Below are 20,018 nucleotides of genomic sequence, written 5' to 3'. Positions count from 1 at the left end.
GTCTATATTTCTTCCAAGACAGATTTGTTTGTCTTTCTTGCCAACATTATAATTCAAAGGTATCAATTCCTGTTTTTTCTTCCTTATTCGTTGTCCAGGTTTTGCAAGCAAAATGATATGTAAAAATAGAATGATTCAAGAAGAGAAACTAGGAGAAAATTGTGTAACTTTGAATTAAGCAACAAGTTTTAGATACAACATCAAGAACATGATGGGTAACCAAAATTGATAATCGATTTTATCAAAATTATAAACCTTTCCTCTGTGAAAGACACTGTTAAGAGAATAAAATAGCAAGTCAAAGAATTAAATTGGGCATTCCCAAATCACTTCTCTGATAAAGGATGTATATCCAGAGCATATAAAGAATGCTCAAGCTCAACAAAATAAAGGAAAAATATATGTATAAAAAAAGTAAAGAGAACTCTCATCAAAATCAGTTTATTGATACCAACAAGCACAGAAAAAAACACTCAGCATCATTGTACAGAAGGAAAATATAAAGCTTAAAACCACAATGTGACAGTTTCATTTACCTCTTAGAACAACTAGAGTAAAAAAAAAAAAACAAACCTCAAAATGTTGCAGAGAACGTGGAGAAACAGGAACTCTCACACACTTCTGGTGGAATGCAAAATGGCAGGGTGACTTTTTGGAAAAGTTTGACAGTTTCTTATTATGTTCAACATACACTTACCGTGGGACTCAGCAATCCCACTCCTACGTGTTTTGCCCAATTGAACTGAGAACTTATATTTACAAAAATATATCTACGATAGCGCATGTAACATCTTTATTTATAATCACCAAAAACTGGAGACCATTCTAATGTGCTTTGGTAGGTGAATGGATAAACGAACTGTGAAATATCCATATAACGGAAAACTAATCCAAAATTATGAAGGAATAAATTCTTGATTCACAAATCAACATGGCTGAAACACAAGTTCATTTTCCTAAGTGAAAGAAGCCAGACTCAAGGCTTTATATTGTATGACCCTATTTGTATGGTTTTCTAGAGTGACAAAAATATAGGGATTGATAACAAAACAGAGTTTGGCAGGAATCGTGAAAGGAAAAAAAGTTTAACTAAATAAGTGTAACACAAAAACTGTGAGATGATGCAGATGGATGCATGACTCCAAGCATTTTTTAACATCCACATAACAGCAAAGCACTATTTTTATAGACTGTGAATTAAAAATAATTACCAGGATGTTGGTGAACTCAAAATGCAGTGCAGATTGAAACTACTTTTTTGTGAATTAATGAGATATTTAACAAATGAGACGGCACTGGGTTTTTTTTTTTAACAAATGAGAAGGCAAGTAAGAAAATCAGTATCCTGAATAGTTTTGATAAACAGAATTAAAAAAAAAAATTTTTATTGTGCTTTAAGTGAAAGTTTGCAAATCAAGTCACTCTCTCACACAAAAACTTATATACACCTTGCTACATACTTCCAATTGTTCTCCCCCTAATGAGACAGCCAGCTCACTCCTTCCCCTCTCTCTTTTCGTGTACATTTCACAAGCATCTAACTCCCTCTACCCTCTCATTTCCCCTCCTGGGAGGAGATGCCAACATAGTCTCAAGTGTCCACCTGATCTAAGAAGCTCCTGCCTCGCCAGCATCCCTCTCCAATCCATTGTCCAGCCCAATCCCTGTTTGAAGAGTTGGCTTTGAGAATGGTTCCTATCCTGGGCCAACAGAAGGTCTGGGGGCCATGACCACCAGGGTCCTTCTAGTCTCAGTCAGAACATTAAGTCTGGTCTTTTTATGAGAATTTGGGGTCTCTATCCCACTGCTCTCCTGCTCCCTCAGGGATTCTCTGTTGTGTTCCCTGTCAGGGCACTCATCGATTGTAGCTGGGCACCATCTAGCTCTTCTGGTCTCAGGCTGATGTAGTCTCTGCTTTATGTGGCCCTTTCTGTCTCTTGGGCTTGTAATTACCTTGTGTCCTTGGTGTTATTCATTCTCCTTTGATCCAGGTGGGTTAAGACCAATTGATGCATCTTAGATGGCTGCTTCTAGCGTTTAAGACCCCAGACGCCTCTATCCAAGATGGGATGTAGAATGTTTTTTTAATAGATTTTATTATGCCAATTGACTTAGATGTCCCCTGAAACCATAGTCCCCAAACCCTGCACCTGCCACGCTGACCTTCACAGCATTCAGTTTATTCTGGAAACATCTTTGCTTTTGGTTTAATCCAGTTGCGCTGACCTTGCCTGTATTGTGTTATCTTTCCTATCACCTAAAGTAGGTCTTTTCTACTATCTAATTAGGGAACACCTCTCTCCCACCCTCCCTATCTCCCCCTCTCTAAATCATCAAAGAACATTTTCTTCTCTGTTTAAACTATTTCTTGAGTTCTTATAATAGTGATCTTATAAAATATTTGCCCTTTTGCAACTGACTAATCTCATTCAGAATAATGCTGTCCAGATTCCTCCATGTTATGAAAGGTTTCACAGATTCGTCACTGTTCTGTATCGATGTGTAGTATTCCATTGTGTGGAATACCATAATTCATTTATCCATTCATCCATTGATGGGCAACTTGGTTGCTTCCATCTTTTTGCTATTGTAAATAGTGCTGCAATGAACACGGGTGTGCATATATCTATTCATGTAAAGGCTCTTATTTCTCTAGGATATATTCTAAGGAGTGGGATTGCTGAGTCTTACGGTAGTTCTATTTCTAGCTTTTTTTCAAAAATAATTTTATTGTGCTTTAAGTGAAAATTTACAAATCAAGCCAGTCTTTCACACAAAAACCCATGTACACCTTGCTACACACTCCCAATTACTCTCCCCTTAATGAGACAGCCCACTCTCTCCCTCCACTCTCTCTTTTCATGTGCTTTTCGCCAGCTTATAACACCCTCCACACTCTCATCTCCCCTCCAGGCAGGAGATGCTAACACAGTCTCAAGTGTCCACCTGATCCAAGAAGCTCACTCCTCACCAGCATCCCTCTCCAACCCATTGTCCAGTCCAATCCATGTCTGAAGAGCTGGCTTCGGGAATGGTTCCTGTCCTGGGGCAAAAGAAGGTCTGGGGATCATGACCACTGGGGTCCTTCCAGTCTCAGTCAGACCATTAAGTCTGGTCTTATGAGAATTTGGGGTCTGCATCCCACTGTTCTCCTGCTCCTTCAGGGGTTCTCTGTTGTGTTCCCTGTCAGGGGGCAGTCATCAGTTGTAGCTGGGCACCATCTAGTTCTTCTGATCTCAGGCTGATGTAGTCTCTGGTTCATGTGGCCCTTTCTGTCTCTTGGGCTCATGATCACCTTGTGTCCTTGGTGTTCTTCATTCTCCTTTGATCCAGGTGGGTTGAGACCAGTTGATGCATCTTAGATGGCTGCTTGCTAGCATTTAAGACCCCAGACACCACTCTTCAAAGTGGGATGCAGAATGTTTTCTTAATAGATTTTATTATGCCAATTGGCTTAGATGTCCCCTGAAACCATGGTCCCCAAACCACTGCCCCTGCTACGCTGACCTTCGAAACATTCAGTTTATTCAGGAAACTTCTTTGCTTTTGGTTTAGTCCAATTGTGCTGACCTCCCCTCTATTCTGTGCTGTCTTTCCCTTCACCTAAAGTAGTTCTTATATACTATCTGATTAGTGAATGCCCCCTCTCTCCCTCCCTCATCCCCCTCTCGTAACCACAAAAGAGTGTTTTTTTTGTGTTTATCTTGTATCCCAATACTCTGTCGAACTCTTCTATTAGTTTCAGCAGTTTTCTGGAGGATTCCTTAGGGTTTTCTGTGTATAAGATCACGTTGTCTGCAAATAGATATAATTTTTCTTCTTCCTTGCCAATCTGGATGCCCTTTGTTTCTTTATCTAGCCTAATTGCTCTGGCTAGGGCCTCCAGCAAAATGTTGAATAACAGTGGTGATAAAGGGTATCCTTGTCTGGTTCCCTATCTCAATGGGAATGCTTTCAGGCTCTCTCCATTTAGGATGATGTTGGCTGTTGATTTTTTTTTTTTTTTATAAATGCCCTTTATTATGTTGAGGAATTTTCCTTCTATTCCTATTTTGCTGAGAGTTTTTATCCTGAATGGGTGTTGAATTTGTCAAATGCCTTTTCTGCATCAGTTCATAAAATCATGTGATTCTTGTCTTTTTTTTATTTATGTGGTGGATTACATTCATTGTTTTTCTAATGCTGAGCCATTCCTGCATACCTGTTATGAATCCCACTTGGTCATGGTGAATTATTTTTTTGACATGTTGTTGAATTCTATTGGCTAGAATTTTGTTGAGGATTGTTGCATATCAGTTCATGTGGGACATAGGTCTGTAATTTTCTTTTTTGTGGTGTCTTCAGCTCGTTTTGGTATCAGGGATATACTGGCTTCATAGAATGAGTTTGGGAGTATTCTGTCCTCTTCTATGGTCTGAAATACCTTTAGTAGTAGTGGAGTAACCTCTTCTCTGAAAGTCTGGTAGAACTGTGCAGTGAAGCTGTCAGAGCCAGGACTTTTTTTGTTGGGAGTTTTTTGATTATCTTTTCAATTTCTTCTTTTGTTATCTGTCCGTTTAGCTGTTCTACCTGTGTTTGTGTTAGTTTAGGTAGATAGTGTGTTTCTAGGAATTCATCCATTTCTTCTAGGTTTTCCAATTTGTTAGAGTACACTTTTTCGTAGTAATCTGATATGATTCTTTTAATTTCATCTGAGTCTGTTGTAATATCACCCATCTCAATTCTTATTCGGGTTATTTGTTTCCTTCCTGTTTTTCTTTTGTGAGTTCAGCCTATGGTTTATGAATTTTTTTTAAGTTTTTAAAAGAACGAGCTTTTGGTCTTTTTAATTCTTTCGTTTCGTTTTCTGTTTTCTATTTCATTTAGTTCAGCTCTAATTTTTATTAAATGTTTTCTTCTGGTGCCTGAGGGTTTCTTTTGTTGTTTTCTTTATATTTATTCAAGTCGTAGGGATAATTCTTAGATTTTGGCCCTTTCTTCTTTTTTGTATGTGTGCATTTATTGATATAAATTGACCTCTGAGCACTGCTTTCACTGTGTCCCAAAGGTTCTGATAGGAAGTGTTTTCATTCTCATTGAATTCTATGTATTCCTTTATTCCATCCTTAATGTCTTCTATAATACAATCTTTTTTGAGCAGGGTATTGTTCAGTTTCCAAGTGTTTTATTTCTTTTCCCTGTTTTTTCTGTTATTGATTTCCACTTTTATAGCCTTATGATCAGAGAAGATGCTTTGTAATATTTCGATGTTTTGAATTCTTCTAAGGATTGTTTTATGACCTAATATGTGCTAAACTCTAGAGAATGTTCCATGTGCACTAGGAGAGAAAGTATAGTTGGTTGTTGTAGGTCTATGAGGTCCTGTTGGTTGATTGTGGCATTTAGATCTTCTGTGTCTTTATTGATCTTCGTTCTGGATGTCTTGTCCTTTACTGAAAGTGATGTGTTGAAGTCTCCTACTATTATTGTGGAGCTATCTATCTCACTTTTCAATGTTCACAGAGTTTGTTTTATGTATCTTTTAGCCCTATCATTGCGTGCATAAACATTAAATATGGTTATATCTTCTTGGTATACTGTCCCTTTAATCACTATATAGTGTCGTTCCTTATCCTTTATGATGGACTTAACTTTAAAGCCTATTTGTCAGAAATTAACAATGGCACTCCTGCTCTTTTTTGATTGTTGTTTGCTTGATATACTTTTTCCATCCTTTGAGTTTTAGTTTGTTTCTGTCTCGAAGTTTAAGGTGTCTCTTGTAGGCAGCACATAGACAGACCGTGTTTTTTAGTCCATTTTGCCACTCTCTGTCTCTTTATTGGTACATTTAGTCCGTTTACATTCAGCGTAATTACGGATATGTATGAAGTTAGTATTATCATTTTGATGTCTTTTTGTGTGTGTTGTTAACAGTTTCTTTTTCCAACTTAATTTTATGTGCTGAGTAGATTATATATAGTCCTTTCCTCATATTCATTGTTTTTGATTTTGTTTCTCCTGAGTATTTTTTTCTTGTATTTTATTTTGATGGGTACAATACTTTGTGTCCTTTTGGTTACCTTATTATTTACCCCTGTTGTTGTTGTTAGGTGCTGTCGAGTCAGTTCCGACTCATAGCAACCCTATGCACAACAGAACAAAACACTGCCCGGTCCTGCGCCATCCTTACAATTGTTGTTACGCTTAAGCTCATTGTTGCAGCCACTGTGTCAATCCACCTTTTTGAGGGTTTTCCTCATTTCCACTAACTCTGTACTCTGTCAAGCATGACGTCCTTCTCCAGGGACTCATCCCTCCTGACAACATGCCCAAAGTATGTAAGACGCAGTCTCACCATCCTTGCCTCTAAGGAGCATTCTGGCCACACTTCTTCAAAGATAGATGTGTTCGTTCTTTTGGCAGTCCATGATATATTCAATATTCTTCGCCAACACCACAATTCAAAGGCGTCAACTCTTCTTCGGTCTTCCTTATTCATTGTCCAGGTTTCACATGCATATGATGTGATTGAAAATACCATGGCTTGGGTCAGGCGCACCTTAGTGTTCAGGGTGACATCTTTGCTCTTCAACACTTTGAAGAGGTCCTTTGCAGCAGATTTGCCCAATGCAATGCGTGTTTTGATTTCTTGACTGCTGCTTCCGTGGCTGTTGATTGTGGATCCAAGTAAAATGAAATCCTTGACAACTTCAATCTTTTCTCCATTTATCATGATGTTGCTCATTGGTCCAGTTGTGAGGATTTTTGTTGTCTTTATGTTGAGGTGTAATCCATACTGAAGGCTGTGGTCTTTGATCTTCATTAGTAAGTGCTTCAAGTCCTCTTCACTTTCAGGAAGCAAGGTTGTACCATCTGCATAACGCAGGTTGTTAATGAGTCTTCCTCAAATCCTGATGCCCCGTTCGTCTTCATATAGTCCAGCTTCTCAGATTATTTGTTCAGCACACAGATTAAGTTTACCCCTAGTTTTCTAAATTTAAACCTTACTTTCACTTCTTTGTATCGCTGTATCTTCCTTTCCATATGGAAGATCTATGATTACATTTCTTAGTCCCTCTTACTTTTTTAATGTTGAGGGTTTTTTTATCTTGCTTTTTTTTTATTTCTCTGTCTGCGTTGACTTCTGATTGCTCTGCCCAGTGTTCTAGTCTTGGGTTGATGCCTGATATTATCGATTTTCTAACAAAAGAACTCCTTTTAGAATTTCTTGTAGTTTTGGTTGGTTTTTACGAATTCTCTAAACTTCTATTTATCTGGATATGTCCTACTTTCACCTTTGTATTTCAGAGACAGTTTTGCTGGATATATGATTCTTGGTTGGCAATTTTTTTCCTTCAATTTTTTTAAATAAGTCATCCCATTGCCTTCTTGCCTGCATGGTTTCTGCATAGTAGTCTGAGATTATTCTTAATGACTCTCCTTTTTAGGTGACTTTTTGTTTATTAAAATACTCTCTTTATCTTTGGTTTTGGCAAGTTTGATTATAGTATCTCTTGGTGACTATCTTTTAACATCTACCTTATGTGGAGTTCGATGAGCATCTTAGATAGATATCTTCTCATCTTTCACAATATCAGAGAAGTTTTCTGCCAAAAAATCAACAATTCTCTCCGTATTTTCTGTTATCCCTCCCTGTTCTTGTTCTCCAGTCCCTCGCAGGTTATTTCTCTTGATAGAGTCCCACATGATTCTTAAAGTTTCTTCATTTTTTTAAATTCTTTTCTCCGATTTTTCTTCAAATATGTTACTGCCAAGTGATTTATGTTCAAGTTGAGAAATTATGGCTTCTACTTGCTCAATTCTGCTCCTCTGATTTTCTGTTGAGTCGTGTAATTCTGTAATTTTATTGTTAATCTTCTGAATTTCTGATTGCTGCCTGTCTGTGGATTTTTCCAGCTTATTAAATTTTTCATTATGTTTCTGAATAATCTTTTTAATTTATTCAATTGCTTTATCTGTGTGTTTCTTGGCTTGTTCTGCGTATTGTCTCATTTCCTTCCTGATGTCTTGAAGAGTTCTGTATATTAATCTTTTGTATTCTGCCTCTGGTAATTCCAGGAATGCACTTTTATCTAGAAGATCCCTGGATTCTTTGTTTGGAGAGCTTATTGAGATGACCGTGGTCTGTTTCTTTATGTGACTTGATATTGACTGTTGTCTTTGAGCCATCTAAAAGTTATTATATTAGTTTATGCCTGCTTACTCTGTCGTAGCCTCTTGCTTTCTTTTGTTTTGATATGCCCAAATGGGTTGCTTGAGTGAGCTAGCTTGATTATTTTCACTTTTGGAACTCTGACGTCCTGTCCCCAGATGGAAAGAGCTGTTATCAGTTATATCATTCTAGGAGTCCATTCACTTTTCTTGTATGAATTCAGCTCAGGTGTCCAGGTAGCTGATCATGAAGTGTGTGGTACAGGCTCTGTCCTACAGTCTTAGAGGGGCAGTGGTGATTGGTGTATATACCAATATCTGATTGCAGCAGGGGGTCACGCTCTGAACAAGGCATGGGGCTGAGAACTGACCCCCGAGTGTCTCTGAGGAAAGCGCATCCCTGTTCCCTAGAGTGCACAGGTGGGTGGTTCTTCAGATAGATCATGACCTCCTAATATTTTTGGTTGTAAAGACTGGGAGGTACCAGTTATCCTTGGAACCCTGTAGTGGGTGGCTGGGTGACCTGAGTGGAGGTATCAGTTCTTAGTCCCATCATGTGGGTAGGTGAGGACCCTGTTTAATGGGCAAAGCAATGCCAAACATCACCCACCTCTCCGCCACACAGCTGAAATGGTTAGAGTCTGCCGACAAGGGTCTAGTCTCCTGAAATAGGCCCACACAGGTCCATGCAGAGGGGAAAGGTGCTCAAAGTCCATGGACCGTTTATGCCTGGACAGGAGCGGCTTCTGTGCTGAGCTCCCCTGGTTAGTGGAGCTGGCAAATTATCTTTCCCTCCAATTGCAAATTTTTTCCTTCTCCATGGCTGGGAGGATGCCTCTAGGCACTCAACAGTGCCTATCTCAGGCCCAAGGAATTCAGCCGCTGAAGCTGGCTTGTGAGTGTTGGGTGTGCTAAAACATACAGAAGTACTTAGCTTTTGTTGAGAGCGCCATTCTTCTCTGGTTCCAAAGGTATGAGTAGGCTGTGTGGCTGACTGCTTCTCCCTAAGGAAACTGTGGCAAAATGCTAGTACCAACCCACTGCCCCCACTCCGGAATGATGCCTGAGGGCTTTCCGAGATTCAGGCCCAGTAACTCCTCTCTGCTTCTGTACTGTCTCTTCTTCCCCCTTCCCCTCTGTTCTTTTTCTAAGCTTGCCTTCGAAGCTCAGGGCTTCTAGCTTGTCCTAAACATACTTGTTTCACTTGGTTTTTTGTGTCTTTGTTGTATAGAGGGTTCACCAGAGGTATCTGTATATTCTACCATCTTAGCCCAGCCAGGGTAAACAAAATCTTTTGGATGCTCTAAAACCAAGAGAAATAGATCACAAATACTGAGCTTGCAGTGGTAAAATTATAGGTATATGGTTTAACAGTTCTGAAATTGTATATATTTACTAGGTTTAGACAAATAAAGAAGTGTATTTTAATAATGGGAGTCCCTGGTTGGTGCAAATGGTTAACACTCTCAGCTGCTAATTGAAAGGTGTATGTTCAAAACTTTCACATTTCTAATGAAGACGATTCTTTACAAATTCGATCAAAATTTCACCTTTGATAAGATAGTGGGTTTCTTATTTTATTACTCATAAAATATGAAGAAAGGATGAATATTAAGCAACTTATTAATGGATATAAATATTACATAGAAGTCACCATCTCAGGTCCTCTGTGGGATGCAAGGATGAACATAACTCTTCTCAAGAGAGATCTGCTAGGGAGAGGAGTGAGCAGGTTACTGAGAAATGCAAGGGCCCCTTCCAGATTTCCCTTATGGTCTATAATATAGCAGAGATGTGGCCTGACTTGGTCTGGTTTCCAGGAGATCAGTACACAGTCTTTGCTGAGGTTAAAAATATTTCCACATCTTTTGAAGGTTTCTGACGTTCTACTTTTTATGTCCTGAAAAACTGCCTTTAAGCCATTATAAAATAAAATATGATTAGCGTGAATGTTGCTAGTTGTTGGAAGGTATGCAATGATTTTACATTTTATTCTTCACAACAGAAATTTTACTCTCTAAAATCAAAAGGAGACAGCTGTCAAGATGTTAATAGACAGAATTGATAAACTATTACTACATCCAAATAGGATTTGAATAGGTGGAAACTAACTAAGTTAGGAAAATGGAAAAAGTTTTTTCTTAACTTTTCTGGATATCCATTTGGATAAGTGGACTTATGGAGAAGATAACCGTGAGAAAGAATTACAAGGGAATGAAACATTTTTTCCAAAAAGCTTAATAACTCAGTGTCATGGATTGAATTGTATACCCCAATAATATGTGTCAAATTGATTAGACCATAATTTCCAGTACTGCGTGGTTGTCCTTCATCTGGTGGTTGTAATTTTATGTTAAAAACTACTAGGGTAGGAGTGTAACACCCTTACCCAGGTCACATCCCAGATCCATAAATAAAGGGAGTTTCCCTGGGGTATGGCCTACACCACCTTTTATCTTACAAGAGATAAAAGGAAGGGAAACAAGCAGAAAGTGTGGGACCGCATACCACCAAGATAACAGTACCAGGAGCAGAGCGAGTCCTTTGGATCTGGGGTCCATCCATGGAGAAGCTCCTAATCTGGGGAAAGATTGATGCCCTGAATTTGGACTTTTACCCTACTTCACTGTGAAAAAATAAATTTCTCTTTGTTAAAGCCCATCCACTTGTGTTATTTCTGTTGCAGCAGCATTAGAACAACACACTCAGGAAGATAATTTCATGGAAAATGCAATGAGCCGTAATCCAGTGACAGAGTTGATAAGATAAAAGGCTAGCAGTCACTTTTCAATTTGTGCTTCAGTCAAAATGAAAAATAAACACATTATGCCTCTTTCAGTTCAAAAATAAAAATGTTTATGTTTAAATACACACATGTACTTTATAGGAAGCCATACAGAATGTGGAACATTAAAGATCGTGATGGAATAAGAAGACAAACCAGTGAGTAATTGAAATTTTTCTATTTTTTAAATAATTGGGTTACTTATTCTGTTTTGTAGCAATTGTATTTAGTGTACTTATATGGTCTTGGCAATTAGACCCATAAATCTTAGGGTTAAAAATTTAAATATATTACTTGTAATAAGGCAACTGATTTCTTATATCCTAAAAAAAAATAATGAGTTGTTACTTCAGGCTTCTAAGTTTGACTTTTACTTTTTGGTAAGTTAAAGTAACCCATTTCTGTTTCTAGGAGATAGATTGTTTAATAGATAGATTGTCTAATTCTGAGTGAAAAGAAAGGGCTATGTAATTCTTATGGCTGTTTCAACAAAATTGTAATCAGAGTTTGCATAAATAGGACATAAAATGACAATTATTTTATTGTCTCCCAAAGATGTGCTTTGTTGTGTGAAGATTTCTTATCTACTACTGTATTGTTAATATAAAAGAACTAATAAATGTGTATTAAAAGAATACCAGCAAGATCCTAAAAATAAGAAAAAATTTGCATGGATTATATAGGATATTTTAGAATATTGGAGATGATGATGCTGATCATGATGAATTATATCTTTCATCTCTTTCCCTTAATACTATTTTTGTCTAAATGGGGTTAAAAGAAAAATTGAAGAGAGAGAGAGAAATGAACAACTACACAGTGGTCACAGAGCTTGTCCTCCTAGGCCTTTCTGATGATCCTGACCTTCAGATTGTGACCTTCCTCTTTCTATTTATCACATATGTATTAAGCTTCACTGGAAACCTGACTCTCACCACCCTAACCTCGGTGGACTCCCATCTACAGACACCTATGTGTTTCTTCCTCCGGAACGTCTCCTTCCTAGAAATCTCCTTTACAACTGTATGCATTCCTAGATGTCTGGGTACAATTATCACCAGGGATAAGACAATTTCCTACAACAACTGTGCAGCTCAACTCTTCTTTATTTTCATGAGGGTGACAGAATTTTACATTCTGACGGCTATGTCCTATGACCTCTATGTGGCCATCTGCAAGCCCCTGCATTACACAAGCACCATGAACAGGAAACTCTGCTCCCTGCTTGTGTTATGTGTGTGGTTGAGAGGGTTTCTGACCATATTCCCACTTCTTATGTTTCTTCTCCCCCACCCCCCCGGCTTACTGTGCTTCCCAAGTCATTGATCACTTTGCATGCGACTATTTTCCCCTCTTACAACTATCTTGCTCAAATACATGGCTCCTAGAAGTAACTGGTTTTTACTTGGCTTTGGTTTCTTTGCTATTCACTTTGGCATTAATGATTTTGTCCTACATGTGTGTCATCAGGACTATTCTGAGAATCCTGTCTTCCAGTGAGAGAAAAAAACTTTCTCCACTTGTTCCTCCCACATGACTGTCATTTCCACCTCTTACGGAAGCTGCATCTTCATGTATGCCAATCCCTGTGCAAAAGAAAAGCATCATTGACCAAAGGAGTTGCTATTGCCAACACCTCTGTTGCCGCCGTGCAGAACCCCTTCATTTATTCCCTGAGGAACCAGGAAGTAAAACAAGTCTTCAAAAACTTCCTCCAGAACATAGTGTTTTCTACAAATTGGGAGCTGTTTTTTTTTTTTAGCAAAAATACAGATACATGCGGTTGACATGAGTTGGAATCGACTCCACACTAACGGTTTTTTTGGGGGGGGGTATAAAGAACAATTAAATATAAACCTGAAATTCATAGATGTTTGTACAGGTATGCTTGTTCTTTTATAGTCTCTTTACCTGTCACATCATTTGATCTGATATTTTGCAAATCCTCACTTTAACGTCTGTGCCTGATTTTCTCCAATGCAGTGTCTATTAACATATTTTAAAATATGGTAAAGCTTATTTCTCCTATTGAATTTTCTGAAAACCTTACATTTTCCTTGAAGGCACACTGTAGTTAAGATGGAGTAAAGTTGTTTTAATTCTGTTTATTTTCTCAGCTCTTAAAAGACACAGTTATTATTGCTTCATACTTCAAATGTAGTGTTTCAAATGTACGTAATTTCTTGTGTATTTTCAGGGTGAATATTGATAGTGTTTTCAGTAATGTTTCTAGAATTTCCATGCTCTGTGTTATTGTTCATTAAATTCAGTTTAAAACATACTATCGTGTTGCACTTTGAATACAGAACTTTATACTTTGTGAAATTTAATGTATATTTTCTGGATAAATATTGGTCATGATATTAAGTAATTTTTATAGAATTTTCATGTTTTAAAACTTCTTAGGAGATATTCATAGTTTTTCTAAAACATGCAAAGTAAATGCACTAAAACTAAAACACATTTCACTTCTATTTTTCTGTAAATTATAAAAGTTCCGCGTTGCAAACTACAAAAATAAATTTAGGTTACCCTATGATTATTTTGGAAAGCCTAGTGGCGTACTGGTTAAGGGCTACGGCTGCTAACCAAGAGGTCCGCAATTCGAATCTGCCAGGCGCTCCTTGGAAACTCTATGGGGCAGTTCTACTCTGTCCTATAGGGTCGCTATGAGTCAGAATCGACGGCAGCGGGTTTTGGTTTTATGATTATTTTAATTATATGAACCCCACAAGTTATATGAACAGTGTTGTGATAATGATTCATCTGGCTTAAAATATAAAACATTAATTAATGGCTATATTTTAGAAGAATTACAATTTCAAATTTTCTTTTCTTGTTCTCCCAAATTATGTTGACTAGAAAATTTTGTTTAACAGACTTCGTTGTTAAATTGTAGACTACAAAGTGAAGTATAAGAAAAAAAAACTTGAAGTACTTGTCAAATCATGAAAAGGGTTGTTATGCAGATTTTTAGTATAATTCAAATAAGTTTTGGTCTTTATATGTATCTATATGCTTTTAAGATCTGGAACACAGTGCGTTCCAATATGAGAAAGGAACATGGTGACTTCTCTCTGAGGAATTTAAAACCTGTAAGTCTTGGTGATACCTTACACTTGTCTGTGATTTAAATAGTCTCAGAGATCTTTTACATGTCCCTTTTATTCATGTATTTATTCATCTCTTTATTCCCAAATTTCAGTATCTACGTAGGAAATGATTCAGTGATGGAAAAGAATGGCTTTTGTGCTTGTTCATTTCCAGTGTAACAAAAAAAAAAGTAAGTTGATGATTATAATCCAATTGTATATAAATTCTATAATATCTCTAAGAAGAATACACTGTACAGGCACATGAAAATATTAAGGTTACAAATATAATAGGCTTGCCCACATCATTCAGAATTTGGAAACAACATTACAGCAATAAGGAAGGTACAATCATTGTTATTTTCACGTATTATATTAGGATTACAGTCATGATAGAGACAGTAGATAAAGAGAAAAATTTGCTGCATTGCAAAGCCTTGTGTAACTAGACATTCCATTAATAACTAACATTTAGTTAATACTTAAAAATACTATACACACGACCAAGTATAAAAGCTTAATTATTTTTGCAAACTCCTACGACATAGTGGGTTCCTTGGGTGGTACAAACTGTTAATGCTGCACTCAACTGCTAAACAAAAGATTGGAGATTTGAGTCCACCCAAAACTGCTTCAGAAGAAAGGCTTGGAAATCTACTTCCAAAATATAAGCCATTGAAAACCCTATGAAGCACATTTCGATTTTTAGGCACATGAGGTTGCCATTGACTGGACAGCAACAGTTCTTTTTTTTTTTTTTTTAAAGACATATGTAGTAATCATTCTACGTGACTACACTTTATGTTTTTAAACTTGATTGACATGTGGCATGGCGGAACAATAGCTGTCATTCTGAGCAAACTAAGTAAACGACAGTCTTTGCAACTATAGACAAAACTAAAAATACTTATCCATGTATGTAGATTTGGGGTTCCATCTGAAATTGAGTTAAATTTGGTGTATTCATAATTATAATTATTTAATACATTGTAAGCAATAAGGTACTTTTTTCTGCTTAAATAATGACTGTTATTGAAGCACTGAGTTATGATACCTAACTTTCAACTTACCATCAATAAGAACTTTAGAAAATTAGGCACGTTAGCTTTTCCAACTTCAGTGTCCTCATTTTTTTAAAATAAAGATGAAAATACTTTAGTTTTTAGGCCATATGCTTACCGTGGGAACCCTGGTGGCTTAGTGGTTAAGGGCTACAGCTGCGAACCAAAGAGTTGGCAGTTCGAATCTGCCAGGTGCTCTTTGGAAACTCTAGGGAGCAGTTCTACTCTGTCCTGCAGGGTCTCTATGAGTCAGAATTGACTCGACAGCACTGGGTTTTTTTTTGTTTTGTTTTTTTTTTTTTTTTTTTGTGCTTACGGTGAGATAAAATTATAAAAGATATATATACATAGATTAATTTTTTTTTAAGTAAGAAACGTTATTCAAATGTAACACTAGTGTTTAAGAATCCAACAGTATGAAGGGCTTAGGTTTTGCTCCAAATCTATGACTTTTTCTGTTTATATGTGAAATAATATATATATATATATTTAGGCACTCCAATCTATTGTGCACAGGTGAAATTTCTTTCCCAGCTCTTAATTTCATATCATGTAAAGCCATTACTTGCTAGTCACATTGAGTTTAGTCTGGTCAATTGAAAAATATCAGCTTCATATTCAACTAGCTTCAGCCAGGCATTGAAATTTGGATGGAGTCTTGGGCTCCTTTCATTGCCTCTTCTCTACTCAGAGATAGTTCGTGATTGGAACAAAGGCAGAAGACAGATGGAAAAGGATACCTTTTATTTATCTGGTGCTCCTTTAAATCTTTTTTGATTAATATTGGATCTTTGTGGGAGGGTGTCTAAATGCAGATACTCCTATATGGTGCATATGAGTAAATTCAATGGACTTCACACAAATTGCGGTGCTACAACAAATCCCTCACCAGTATATAACTCTGAGGTACATAACATAGAAAATTGCATTAGTGTTCCTTAATCTGGAAGCAGCTAAACTTGAAAGGGTTCTTGCAAAATGCCTAAAGTGTGATTACCTTTTCTAATGTTTAATTGATCTAAGGGAAACCTGCACATTCTTGGTTTAACAAGTAATAATTGTAATGACTACTTCGCTTCTGCTCACTCTCTGTGCCCAAATGTCTCTCTGAAATTCTCTTTCTCTCCTACTCAAATTGAGAGGGCAGAGCAGCAAATACAGTGTGATATACCAAATCGCTGTAAACAGAAGACTGTCATTCTCAGAAGCACTGCGTATTCATGTATCTGGTTCTCTAAGACCTTTTAAACTTGACCTTGAGAGTCATTGTCAGGTTGCAACATTCACAGAAAATGGAGGGAAAATCGTTTCTAAGCTGATGATGACATGGTTCCATTAATCTTTCTCTTTTAGCAACTCCACTGTATACGGAATAATGAGAGATTCTAGATAATGGTTTCTGGTAGCAGAATCTGTCCAACTGCCAGTTATTTAGCTCTGTAATGGTTGCTTGACCCCCAAATTATCTTGATTGTAGGGTGTTATAAATTGAATTGTGTCTGCCCCAAAATATCTGTTGCAAGTCCTAACTCCTCTACCCGTGGTTATAATTCCATATGGGAATGTGTTTTTCGTTGTGTTAATAATGTAATAAAAACAAACAAACGTTGCCATTGAGTCTATTCTGACTCACAGCAACCCTATATGAAAAAGTAGAACTGCTTCATGTGGTTTCCAAGGAGTGGCTGGTGGATTCAAACTGCCAACTTTTTGGTTAGCAACAGAACTCTTAACCACTGCACCACCAGGTTTTCCAATAATGTAGGATGTGTCTTAAATCAATCTTTTTTGAGATATAAAAGAGCAGATTAAGCCAGGGATAGCAAGCACAATTGGGAGAAGGTAGATACCATGCCACTTGAAGATCACCAAGGAACCAAGGAACAGAAGCTGAAAAGAGAGAAGGACCTACCCCTCGAAGAGACACAGATAGAACGCCTTCCTCCAGAGCTGGTGCCCTGAATTCAAACTTCTGTCTAGCCTCCTAAAATGTGAGAAAATAAATGTATTTTTTAATGTCACCCACTTATTGTATTTCTGTTATAACAGGACAAGATAATTAAGACACGAGGGTTAAGTATTTGATTTTTGTAGCTTTGGAAAGTCAACCACAATGCCAACCCAGAAGAAAATTTTCTTAGCATCCTGTTACAAAGACATGAAAACAGCTTGGCACTATTTCCATTTTGCATACCTTTGTAAATTAGTACAGTAGAGGAACAAGCATCCAAGTTCAGATGAATGAGGAAATACACATAAGTGAATTTTCTCATGAGAATTATGCTGTATGACAGTACACTAGGCAAAGGAATGGTATATCATCCCTTTGATTAATTAAAAAGACATCTAGAACTGTTTGTTAAACTCGCTCAACCTCAGATGCATTGGCTCAGTTGTTTATCCTCAGGGTAGATCTGAAAATATAGATAACAAGTGTATTCACTCTCAGTTAGTTCAGGACAATCCTTGCACAGAAACAATAGGAAAGCAAAAATAATAATAAATTTTATTGAAGATATTGGAAAGTAAAAAAAAAAGCAAAGTATTTTAGGATTAAAATACAATATATTAAAGAATTCAGAATGATAATCCCAGCAAAGGAGGTCACTTTTCCCTGCCCATAATGGAAGAAGTAGCTGAACAGATAAATCAGGAAATCTTCCTAACAGGTTAAAAAGAAGAACAAAAACTGTAGTGTAGGACTTGCCAAGTTTGTGAAGCTAGAAAACTTTTATACTTTCAAAGTTTATTTAAAAGGTTAAGTCATAGAAATAAGAGTGGGGACAAGATAGCCTTTACCCTAAAGAAAAGCTTCAAATTACATCAATTCATGGATTTAGATTAATATGCCTTTGAATATTAGTGTCCCTAATCATCTGCTAGAAAAAAGCATAAAATCTCTGTAGGAAAATATCATTGCCCTAAACACCACTGTATTTCTATAACTTTGTCACACAACTCCTATCTATCAGAAACAATACCCTAGCACATGAGCAGATAAAGCAATATAAATAAAATCAAACAAAGCTAACAATAAAAACAGGAAGAGTGGCGATAGAAAATAGACTCAAAAGGCACAAATGTTAAATTAGCTATGCTTAATATATTCAAAAGATCACAGTAAGAATTGTAATTTTGATTCAAGTTCTTAGAATTACTGAGGAAAAAAATCTGATATTTAAAGTTCTCCTTAATAACTCAGTGGAGGAGTTTAAGAGCAGATTAACACAGCCAAAGAAAGAGCTAGTGTACTGGAACAGAACTCAGAAGAGTGAATATTTGAGAAATACTAAAGGAAAACTAGAGAAGAGGGTAAGAGACAAAGAGAATAAGGTGAGAACTTCTACCAGACGGATTAATGCGGTTCCAGAAAGAGAAAGGGAAAAAAAAAAAAGGAGAGGCAATTTTTGAAGTGATAAACCAAAAAAAAAAAAAAAAAAATCTGTTACCTTTGAGTCGATTCTGACTCATAGCGACCCTAGACAGAGTAGAACTGCCCCATAGGGTTTCCAAGGAGCTGCTTTGGATTTGAACTGCCAACTTTTTCGTTAGCAGCCCAGCTCTTTTTTTTTTTCCTTCTTTTTTGTTTTAATTATTTTCTTGTTATTTTTGGGAATGTACATAGCAAAATATACACCAATTCAACAGTTCCTACATGTACAATTCAGTGACATTGATTACATTCTTCAAGTTGTGCAACCATTCTCACCCTCATTTTCTGGGTTCTTTCTCCCTCATCAACATAAACTCACTGTTCCCTAAGATTCCTATCAAATCTTTTGAGTTGCTGTTGTCATTATAGATACAGTTCTTTTTTTTTTAATTTTTTATACGTTCACAGAGCAAATTAGCTTCTCATTAAACAATTAATACACATATTGTTTTGTGACATTGATTGCCAACCCCACGGCATGTCAACACTGTCCACTTCTCAATCTTGAGTTCTCTATTTCCATTCCTCTCTGTCAGACCAGTAAGTCTGCTCTTTTTTAGTGAGTTAGAATTTTGTTCTACAGTTTTCTCCAGCTCTGTCCAGGACCCTCTATTGTGATCCCTATCAGAGAAGTTCGTCGAGGTAGCTGAGCACCATCTAGTTGTGTTGGACTCAGTCTGGTGGAGGTCGTGGTACTTGTGGTCCATTAGTCCTTTGGACTAATCTTTCCCTTGTGTCTTTCGTTCTCTTCATTCTCTCTTGCTCCAGATGGGGTGGGACCAGGGAAGTATCTTAGATACCCGCTCACAAGTTTCTAAGACCCAAGAGGTTGTTCACCAAAGTAGAATGTAGAACATTTTCTTTATAAATCATGTTATGCCAATTGAGCTAGATGTCCCCTGAGACTATGGTCCCCAGCCCTTAGCCCAGTAATTCCGTTCCTCTGGGAGTTTGAATGTGTCTATGAAGCTTCCATGACCTTGCCTTGGTCATGTTGTGCTGACTTTCCCAGCATTGTGTACTATCTGACCCTTCACCAAATTTACCACTTACCTATTGTTTAGTGATTTTCCCTCCCCAGCCTTCTCCTCCCTCGTAACCATCATAGATTGTTTCTTTCTGTGTGTAAACCTTTCCATGAGTTTTTCTAACAGTGATCTCATACAGAATTTGTCCTTTCATGATTGAATTTCACTCAGCATAATATCCTCCAGATTCATCCATGTTGTAAGATGTTTCACAGATTCATCATTGTTCTTTATTATTGCATAGTATTTCATGTTGTGTATGTACCATAGTTTGTTTATCCATTCTTCTGTTGATGGGCACTTAGGTTGTGTCCATCTTTTTCCTATTGTTAATAATGTCGCAATGAACATGGGTGCACATATGTCTATTTGTATGACGGCTCTTATTTCTCTAGGATGTATTCTTAGAAGTGGGATAGCTGAATCATATAGTATTTCTATTTCTAGCTTTTTAAGGAAGCCACCATA

The sequence above is a fragment of the Loxodonta africana genome, unplaced genomic scaffold (genome assembly GCF_030014295.1).
Source record: "Loxodonta africana isolate mLoxAfr1 unplaced genomic scaffold, mLoxAfr1.hap2 scaffold_50, whole genome shotgun sequence".
In the NCBI taxonomy this organism is placed as follows: Eukaryota; Metazoa; Chordata; class Mammalia; order Proboscidea; family Elephantidae; genus Loxodonta; species Loxodonta africana.
This window is presented reverse-complemented; position numbering follows the sequence as displayed.